This window comes from Phyllobates terribilis, unplaced genomic scaffold, assembly GCF_046119375.1.
Source record: "Phyllobates terribilis strain yellow unplaced genomic scaffold, ASM4611937v1 Scaffold_7__3_contigs__length_470593459, whole genome shotgun sequence".
NCBI lineage: Eukaryota > Metazoa > Chordata > Amphibia > Anura > Dendrobatidae > Phyllobates > Phyllobates terribilis.
The window spans coordinates 278,458,020-278,468,945 of record NW_027362767.1 but is presented as its reverse complement, the minus strand read 5'-3'; positions in this window follow the sequence as shown (position 1 = coordinate 278,468,945).

The following is a 10,926-nucleotide window of genomic DNA, read 5'->3' as shown; positions in this document are numbered from 1 at the left end:
AGAGAGTTGGCACACTATTTTGTTAACCATTTTGGCATTTGTGACAGCTCAAAATATTGAAGCTGGTAGCTTTTTATACTTGCGCTGTCAGATATCTAAAAGTGTGCGGGTATTTTGGTTCCCTTTTATTATTATGGTTTTATACATGTGTTTTTAATTAATATTTTTCAATAAAGATTCTAATTTTATATACATTACCTTTTCTCTTCATGATGTTCTAGGCTTTTCAGGGCCTAGAACAGTGATGATCCATGAGCCCCAAATAGACTACGTTATATACAGTGTGAGCCCCACATAGCCTGCCATATATACAGTGTGAGCCTCACATAGCTTCTGTATATACAGTATGAGCCCCACATAGCCTCCCATATATACAGCATGAGCCCCACATAGTCTCTGTATATACAGTGTGAGCCTCACTATATACAGTGTGAGCCCCACATAGTCTCCCTATGTACAGTGTGAGCCCCACATTGCCTTTGTATATACAGTGGGAGCCTCACATAGCCTCTGTATATACAGTGTGAGCCCCACATAGCCTCCCTATTTACAGTATGTGCCCCACTTATCCTCTGTATATACAGTGTGAGCCTCACATAGCCTCTGTATATATCATGTAAGCCCCACATAGACTCTGTATATACAGTATGAGCCCCACATAGCCTCCCATATATACAGTATGAGCCCCACATAGCCTCTGTATATACAGTGTGAGCCCCACATAGCCTCCCATATATACAGTATGTGCCCCACATAGCCTCCAATATATACAGTGTGAGCCCCACATAGAAAACAGCTTTTTTCCAGCTCCAAATAAAAACTTGAGTTTATTTAAAAAAGCTTAAAATGACATATCCACAATGGGAGAAAAAGGGTAGCAGTTTGATAAGTAGAGTTGACGATTCCTGCGTCCTTTATCAAAGCTGCCCCGTTGTAAGTGAGAAAACATTAAATACATTCACGATTAATTGCACCTGATGAATTTGAATCATTTGATCACCCAAACAAGGGAGGTGATCTGAATAACATCAATGAGGGTGCGGATATTATTGCCATTTCACTCACCAATGTGAACTGCAAACCAATCATGAAAAATACAATAAAAACAATCATTAATGGAAGACACAAATTAAAAATAATGACAATAATGACAATAAAAAATGACAAAAAAGTCACAAAAACATGGCAAAAGAGAAGCAAAGAGACATATATTATTGATAATGGAACATAACCTCTTTGCGCATGTTAAGACCATTAGGAGCACAAGTGTCTAGATTATAGATCCATAACGCTTCTCTAGTGCGTAGTTGTCTTCTATGGTCTCCTCCCCTCTCTGGTTTCCTAACCCTCTCTATGCTGTAAACTTGGAAAGAAGCAATCTGCTTATGTTGAGTGATGAAATGTTGTGATGGTTGTGAAATAGTGCGATTAGAAGCATTGGTACTAATGATGTCAGTAATATGTTTCGATATACAGACCTTTAGTTTATGTGTTCTGCAACCAACATACATTAGGTCACAACTGGAACAACTGATGACATATACTATATCCTTAGCATTATAGTTGATGTAATTTTTGATAACATGCTTGCATGATGATCTATCATAATTATAGAAGTTTTTAGTCACTAAAGCATGAAAACACATTCTTCATCTATTACCTCCACATTTGCAAAAGCCCCTGCATGACAACCAAGTCTCAGATTTAACTATAGAGGGCAAAAAACTTGGTGAGACAATGTTCCCAATAGTTGTCCCCCTCTTTGCTACAATCGCACATTCTAGTTCCAAAAAAGACAACAACATAGGATCAAGTTGTAGAATTGGAAGAAATTTTGAAACAATGTATTTAATACTATTGAATTGAGGACTGTATTTAATTGAAAGAACTGGTTTTCTGGATACCATTTTTGATTTCGTGGCATTTTTTTGAGATAAGATTCCGTCTATTCTTGCCATGAACAATGTCAGACGACCTGTTCAGGGTCCATGGGGGATAGCTTTTTATTAGCCAATCTAGCTCCAGAATCCCTCAATTCTTTGTATAAAATTTCTTGGTTATTACAATTTCTTTTAATTTTACTGAATTTTCCCACAGGGATGGAACGAATTGTGTATTGGGGATGACTACTGTGTGTTACCAGTAATGAGTTTAATAAGTGTGGAAGTTGAAATTGTATTGCCTGGTTTACTCAATAATTGTAAATCTAAAAATAAAATTTGAGTAGCATGATGTGCAGACATGAAACTGAGGTTGAACATATTGCTATTAATGTATTCCATGAATTGGGATATGGCAGATACACTGCCCCCCAAATAAAGAGGAGATCATCTATGTATCTGCCATACCAATTCAGATGTTCTGAAAATGGATTTGATTATTTATTCTTCAACTCAGATTCCCAATAAGCCATGACTAGGTTGGCTAATGAGGGGAAATAATTTGCGATACTCCTCTTTTCTGTAAATAAAATGACTGGTCAAATGTAAAAAAAATATGTATCATCAAATAATGTGTGACATGTATAGAAAAATTACTATATAGGGATAGATAGATTACAAATTGTAATGCTCTTATTGCGATATTGTGTGGTATTAATGTGTACAAGGACACGACATCACAACTTAACCAAATAAATTCTGAAGACCGGATTTTATTTTCAAAATGTCACACGAGTCCTTAAGAAAACCAGGAGTTTGTTGAGCCAAAGGCTGGAGAATGGCATCCAGCCACTCACTCAAGTGTCCCGTCATTGAGCCTATCCCTGACACGATCAGTCTCATTGGGGGGGGGGATTCGTGGCTTTGTGAACTTTAGGTAAAGCATGTAGAAATGGGGTGAAAGGGTATTCTACAATTAGATATTTCCTCTGTTTAGTATTCAAGACACCCAATGAAAAACCATCATCAATTAATTTGTTGATCTCTTTTTGAAAATTGGTGGTGGGGTTGTGTGGCAATTTAATATAGGTAGAGGTGTCAGCTAACTACTCTAATATCTGTAACCTATATGTTTGGATATCCATTACCACCACCACCCAGTTGCAGTTCACATTAGTGAGTGAAACGGCAATAATATCTGCACACTCATTGATGTTATTCTGATTAGCTCCCTTGTTTGAGTGATCACATGATTCAAATTCCTCACTTGCAATTAATCATGAATGTATTTAATGTTTGCTCATTTACAATGGAGCAGCTTTGTTTAAGCTGATGATCAACTCTACTTATCAAACTGCTACCCTTTTTCTCCCATTGTGGATATGTCATTTTAAGATTTTTTTGAATAAACTTTAATTTGGAGCTGTAAAAAAGCTGTTTTCTATTGCATGTTCCACGTCTGGAACAGGATGTCTTCCGTGCTCCAATTTAGCTTCAATTGAGCTGCAAAAAGGTGAGCTGGCATCTACCTTCTCTATTTTGAGCCCCACATAGCCCCCCATATATAGATATAGCCTCTTTATATACAGTGTGAGCCCCACATAGCCTCTGCATATAGTGTGAGCCCCGCGTAGCCTCTGTATATACAGTGTGAGCCCCACGTAGCCCGATGTGGCCCGCGAGCCGCACTTTGACCAGGTCTACTCTATATAATTTAAAAATGTAAAATGTCATTCCAATATGTAGGGCTATATCCTCCTCCAATCCACTCCAATCCTCTTAATCTTTGACAACTGCCTGATAAGACATGGCAATGATTTCACTGTGAGTGTGAACAGCAGGGCTGTCAATGGTCACTCCTGCAGCATCTTTCTGGTCATTAAAAATTAGACAGGCAGTCATCCCTTTGCCCCAATCATTCTCATGACAGTTCGATTTATAACCGCACTTACTAGATAAAGTTTGAGGAGAATGACATTTTTTTCAGCTACAGTTCACAGATGTGCACTTTTAATGTCTTTGCAGAATTCTTTCGTTTTCTTTACTGGATGCCAAACAGAATGAGGAAATAAAAAGAGTGAGATAAAAGAATAAATAGTACTAAAACTCTAGAATGCTGCAGAACTCGCAAAACAGTTAAATGCAAGATGCAATTACTTTGAAAATGGAAAAGAAGCAGGAAATGAAATCCATGAGCTGAATTTCTGGTTTATTGTCTGCATGATTATTCTCACATTTCCTCCATGGGATAATAACCCCTTCCCAGCAAAATGGCTTTTTTCAGATAGAGTCTTTTGAGATGTACTGTAGATTTTTTAATGTAATTACTATGAAGATAATTATTTTTTCTTGAGAAGGTTTTTAGAAGCTGACTGCTCCATGTTTTCCTGTAATACTGAAAACTACGGTACTTCATGCAACTGAATGACTGAGTGATAGATATCTTTTGTCTGGCAACATCAAAAACACGACTGACAGCTGACACCTTTTATCGAAAATATAGGATAAAACAATTATACCATGAATGTAACAAACAATTCTTTGAAATAAGAAACGTTGGTTCTTCTTGCAGTGAAACCAATGTATAGTAAAGTAATTGACATGTTGTTGAGTGATCCAACAGCTACTCAGCTTTATAGTTTCTAGAAATGTCACCATGACATATCAAAAGTGAAATGTGAACTGAATGGAAAAATGGAGAAATGCAGTAAGGAGGTATTCCCAAAATCATTAAGTGGTTTTATAATAATCTATACATATATTTATTCAGTTGTGTCAATAAAACTCATTATTCTCCCTGTTTTACAAATCCCCCTACCCTCCCCTCCCCCCCTTTCCCAAAAGATTACCTTTTTGGCTCTTAGGCTGCGTTCACACATTGCGTATTTCCCTGCGTTTTTTTACGCTGCGTATTTTCCTGCTTTTTTTACCTGCGTTTTTTAAGGCTGGGTGCCCACATAGCGTTTTTCAAGCGTTTATGCTGCGGAATTTCCGCAGCATAAACGCTTGTTAAACGCTAGGTAATCCGCACCCCATGGTCCCCAAGGGGATTCCGCATGTTCTATGCACATGCTGCGGATTTTTCCGCAGCGTTTATGCTGCGTACAAAAATCCGCAGCATGTCATTTTATTTTGCGGTAGCGCAGCGGAACTCCCGCCATTGACTTGCATTGAAACGCATTGAAACCGCGACTGTACATTTGTACAAGCGGCTTCTATGCGTTTCTATGTGCGGATGGTACCCAGTTCTGGAGGAGAGGAGACTCTCATCCAGACCTGGGTACCATTGTACCTGTAAAAAAAGAATAAAATAACAAATAAAGTTATATTCACCTGTCCGGCGTCTTCTCTCTGAATGCCGGCATCGCTTGAGGACCTGCGGTGACGTCACAGTCATGTGACCGCAGGCCCTTCACCGCTCTGTCTCGCGATATGCCGGCAGCCGGGAACCAGACAGGAACGAGAGCTGCAGCCACGCCGGGGCCTTGGGAGTGAGTATAGCTTTATTTGTTTTTAGTTGTCAAGCACTTTCCAAGTGATGCTATTGCCTGGAAAGCGCTTGTCAATCTGCATGCGGAAACGCATGTGAATCCGCATGTGGATCCGCATGTATTCTGCAGGAAAAGCGCATGCACAATCTGCATGCGTTTTTTCTGCCAGGGAGATGCAGAAATGCTGAAGAAATTTTCTGCTTCATTTCTGCATCGTGGGCACATAGCCTTAAGCAGGTAAAAAAAGCACCTCTATTCACACACTGCGTAAAAAAGCGCAGCAAAAAACGCAGTGTGAAAAATGAAGGGTGACATGTGTACTGTCTGTGTCTGTGTGTCGTGTGTGTACTGTCTGTGTCTATGTGTCCTGTGTGTCTGTGTCGTGTGTGTGTCCCTAGCAGTGTATGTACAGACTATGGATACTCACCTACCCGATGGATGAGAGACGCGTCTGCTCCGTCCCGCGCTTGCAGCATCTGCCGTGAAGCGATCAGCTGACTGTCACGTGACCGGCTTGTAATCAGCTGACCGGAAGCCGGTTACAAGCCGGTTAGCTTACAGCTGATCGCTTCACCGGCAGATGCTGGAAGCGCGGGATTGGAGCGGACCGGACCGGACGCCTATCCCCTGACATCGGGTAAGTGAGTATCCATCCTGCGCCCCCGTAAAAAAGTGATGGAATTACGCAGTGTGTGAACACCGCTGCGTAATTCCATCGCTTATAATGGGCACAATAGAGAGAAAGCGCAGGACGCAGCTGCGTAAAGAATTGACATGCCAATTCTTTACGCAGCTGCGCTTTCCCGCTGCGTAAAATTATACAGTGTCTGAACGGCAAAGTGAATTTCCCATTCACTTTGCTGGCAGACACAAAGCACATTGCGTATTTTCAAAAAGTGTGCGCAAAAAAGCGCGCGAAAATACGCAATGTGTGAACGCAGCCTTAGGCTGCTTTGTCTGCAAACAAAGTTGTAATCACTAAGCAGGGCATAGCTTAGACACAAGCAGGGCTTAGTTGTGTTTAATACTTGCAGCAGACAGATCGATGATGTTAAACTTCAAATTCAGCTCTTTTGATGCTTATGGCAGAAGATAGTAGAGGTAGTTTCTGTCACCTGCCAAAATTAAGAGTCTGTAAAAGTCACAATGTGCAATTTTTTTTAAGGAAACCCAATAGCAAAATTAATTTTTGCCCCAAATATATGCATTTAAATTAAAATAAAATTATCCCAAAAAGTGGACAAAACCTTTTAACGATAACTAGTGATGAGCGAGCATGCTCGCTACTGCTCGGTGCTCGCCCGAGCATCTCACTAGTCGAGATGCTCGGCGCTCGCCGAGTATTTCCGGGGTTGATCGGTGGGTGCTCGGGTCCCCTCCCTGCATGTTTGGCGCTCTTTAGAGCGCCAATCAACATGCAGGGATTGCCTGCCACTCACTGTAATGCCGTAGCCATGTTGGTTGTGGTATTACAGTGATAGACAGGCCGCATAGCATCATCGGGTCTATATCAGACCTGGCGCCGCCATGTCTGTCACAGTCACTCCGGAATTAGACAGTGTAGGGAGAGGTGCTGCTGCATCAGGGAGAGATTTGCTTGTGTATTAGGTAGTGTAGGGAGAAAAAAACGTACATTACACATATCCATCTTAACAAACAGTCCTTTTGAGGATAACTAATCCATCTGCAGAGATATCAGGCAGGCAGTGTATATAGGCAGGCAGTGTATATATCAGACTGCAGTGCACATAGGACAAGAGGCTCCATTCCAATTCTGCCTTCTGCTGCTGTTAGATATTTCTATACAAAGGCCCAGGTCTCAGGGGCCAGGAATACTTTTCTTTGGATCTTAATCCTCATTATTTGCTTAAAAAGCAATCCAGAGAACACCATTTTTCTGCGCCATTTGCTTGTTGGCACTGCTGAATACAGCCAGGCCCTTTCCATATTACAGTGCTAGAAATCCAGCTATTTAAAACCGTATTTTCTCCTTCAAATGGATCACATATACGTTGTCAGAAAATACTGCCATTTCTGGCCTCCATTAAAAATTTCCTTTAGTGTGTCATTGAAGCAATTCACCGCAGTTTGCTGTTCAAACTACTTCCCTACAGGCCAGGTATTTAAAACTCTGTTTTCTCTGTCACACGGATCACATATAAGTTCGCTCCAAATTCAGTGATTTGTAGTGAGCGTGGAAGATACTGTCCTCCATTTAAAATGGGCAAGGCACGTGGCAAGGGACGGGGAACTGGACGTGATGGTGATGGTGCATGCAGAGGCCGTGGACTAGGCCGTGAGCAAGTTGAAGTTGTGCCACAACAAACACCCACATCTTCTCGCCTGACCTTCCTGTCCCAATTTCTAGGGGACCTCAGCACACCACTATTGAACCCAGAGTAGTGTCAAAAGGTTGGAAATCCAGAGAGGATTTCTCTAAAGACAAGGAACTCTCATTTCACTTCCTTTTGTTATTTACTCCGGTTTTCATTCACTTCTTTAACTTCACACAGCCTTGGAGTATAAGTGTGGGTGTAAGTGGCACGCATACTACCTTGGAACGCACAATTCCGCTTATATGGAACGCAAATAGAGATCACATGACCGAATTTAATCTACCTAGTAACTAACTACGTCACTTGTGCTGTGAGCGCTGATTTTTTCTATTGGTTGCGGTCAGTGCACGCCCACTCTTTGACCCGTATTTATGTCTTCCGGGTGCTTTACACCGACGGCGCCGCATGCTAACAAGCAGTGGATACCGCGTTAGGATTCCGGACATCGAATAAGCACTGCGATTTGACTTTCCTGATAGGTGTCTACCTCTATTCTTCTGGGGCTGCTAATAATACTTTGGGTTACTTACCTGGCACTTTATTACTTTGCAGAAATAATTCTACACATGTGAGGCATTGGGTCCCACACTTTCCCTTTATCTCTCAGCCATACAGGTACGCTTCTCTTACTCCTATGTCTCCTGTATTCTATTTACTTACCTCTCTTTGAACCATAGGAAGCATTGTATGGGATCATATCACAGCCTTGCTATTGTGTTCTGTATGAATTGTACTTTCAATATATTCCATGCATCCTATTATTGAGATATATTAATTTTTGCTGTGATAAAAACATACATGACTGAAATATAAATATTGAAATATAAATATTATTTTTTAATGTATTTATTATTTTTTTCTTTTGATTTCATTATTGCAGAGTGTTCTGATGAAGGTCTATCTGACCGAAACGTTGTTATTTAACAGTCCTGATTGATTGGCTTATTAAAACTTTGAGAATTTATCTTGAGTGCCGAGTGTTAACATTATATACCTACTGCCGTTGGACCCTGCTCGTGCACCACGTATAGGACGTGCAGTGATTCATTTCTTTAACCAAGGAGTACAGGCGAGAGAGACACAACTTCAATCCAGCAGAGGCAGGGGAACACTGTCAAAGTTCTGGGAGAGTTTTCTCAGACCCTCCCATCGCACAGGGCCTGAGGCGCATTGTACTCTCACAAGGAGTGCAAAGTTTTGGAAGATGCTGAGGGAGTACCTTGCCGACCGTACCAACGTCCTCCGTGATTCCTCTGTGCCTTATAATTATTGGGTATCCAAGCTGGATACGTGGAATGAACTGGCTCTCTATGCCTTGGAGGTCCTGGCCTGCCCTGCCGCCAGCGTTTTATCAGAGCGGGTTTTTAGTGCCGCTGGTGGAATTATAACTGATAAGCGCATCCGCCTGTCAACTGAAAATGCTGACAGGCTGACTCTTATAAAAATGAACAAGGGCTGGATTGGGCCAGACTTCTCAACACCACCGAATGATAGCAGCATAACAAACTCAAATCCAGTGTCTTTTCTTGGGAGATGTATTCCTATGCACCTTTTCACACACAGACATAGGTATACGCTTCCTGATTTTGGCTATTTGCTCTTGTCCTCCTCCATCTCCTCATCCTCCACCACCATATCACCAGGGTGACCGTAGTCCGTGATGCAACACCCACATATTTTTTTTAAAGGGTGTTTATGATGCCCATAAAAAATTTTTTTTATACAGTATGTTCATGTATACCCCCCAGGGGTAATTGTTTGTCAGCCCATATACTTAGTGCATGGGCATTACAAGTATAGGAGGGCCGCTCCTTTCTAATGGGAACATTTTTTATGAGGCCCTCCTCCACATCTCTTCCAAGGGGCAATTGGAGTGCCTCCAAATTTTTGGCAACCCTTGAATTCACTGCATAGGCCAACACTATGGGAGACCCACTTCCTAATAATGGGAACATTGTTTTGAGGAGGCCCTCTGGCCTCCATGTCTCTTCCAAGGGGCATTGAGGTGCCACCAAATTTTTGGCAGCCCTTGCATTCACTGCATAGGCCAACACTATGGGAGATTCTCTCCTTTCTAATGGGAATTTATCGTTACTGTGGCCCTGCTCTATATGTCTTTAAATTCTTAATGGGGTTTTTACTAAAATTGGTCAGCCGTTGGACTCACTGCATACCCTATAACTGTATAGCAGACCCTCTCCTTTCTAATGGGAACATGTCGTACTTGTTACTGTGGCCGTGCTCTATGTGTCTTTAAATTCTTAGTGGGGTTTTTCCTAAAATTGGTCAGCCATTGGACTCACTGTATACCCTATAACTGTATAGCAGACTCTCTCCTTTCTAATGGGAATTTGTCGTTACTGTGGCCCTGCTCTATGTGTCTTTAAATTCTTAGTGGGGTTTTTCCCAAATTTTGGCAGCCCTTGCAGTCACAGCATGGGCATGACCACTATAGGAGACCCGCTCCTTTATAATGGGAACATTTTTTTTACTAAGACCCTCCTCTATGTCTCTTCAAAGGGGTATTGGGTTGCGTCCAAATTTTTAGCATCCCTTGCAGTCACTGGATACGCAATAACAGTATAGGAGAACCACTTGTTAATAATGAGAACAACAAAGCATAGCCAGCTGATGGCTCTCTAACAATAGTAAGGGCCGTCTGATGGCCCTATAAAAATAGGCTTTATGACTTTCAGAGTTACTCCATCATAAATAAAACAGGATGTGTCTGATGATGTGTCACACACCACATTGCCAGATAAGGTTGTAAAATTTTAAAATTACGTTTCCCGGTAAATGCATTTGTCTTAAAAAATAACGTAAAAAAACCAAAACAATAGGATCTTTCTTTAATATAAAAAACAGCGTCACCATCTCTGAAATGACCACATCAGTCACAAGCTGAAAGCACTGCAGCACTGCCTTGGCCAAGCGGCAACAGGCTGTGCTGAAGATAACATGCTTAATTGACAAACCGCCCAGCGCTGCAGAGTTGTTACATTGGGCCCGTTGCTCGGGTCGAGCACCCGAGTATTCCAACTTGCTCGACCCGAGCAACGAGTACCCGAGCATTTTAGTGCTCGCTCATCACTAACGATCACTATTAATGATACCACTAGTCTCAAGGGCTTTGTGTTAAACACAGGAAGCCTCACTAGCAGATTTGGCTGTTCTGACAATCATTGCCCGAAAAGCAGAATTCAAAACAGGATTTGAGAA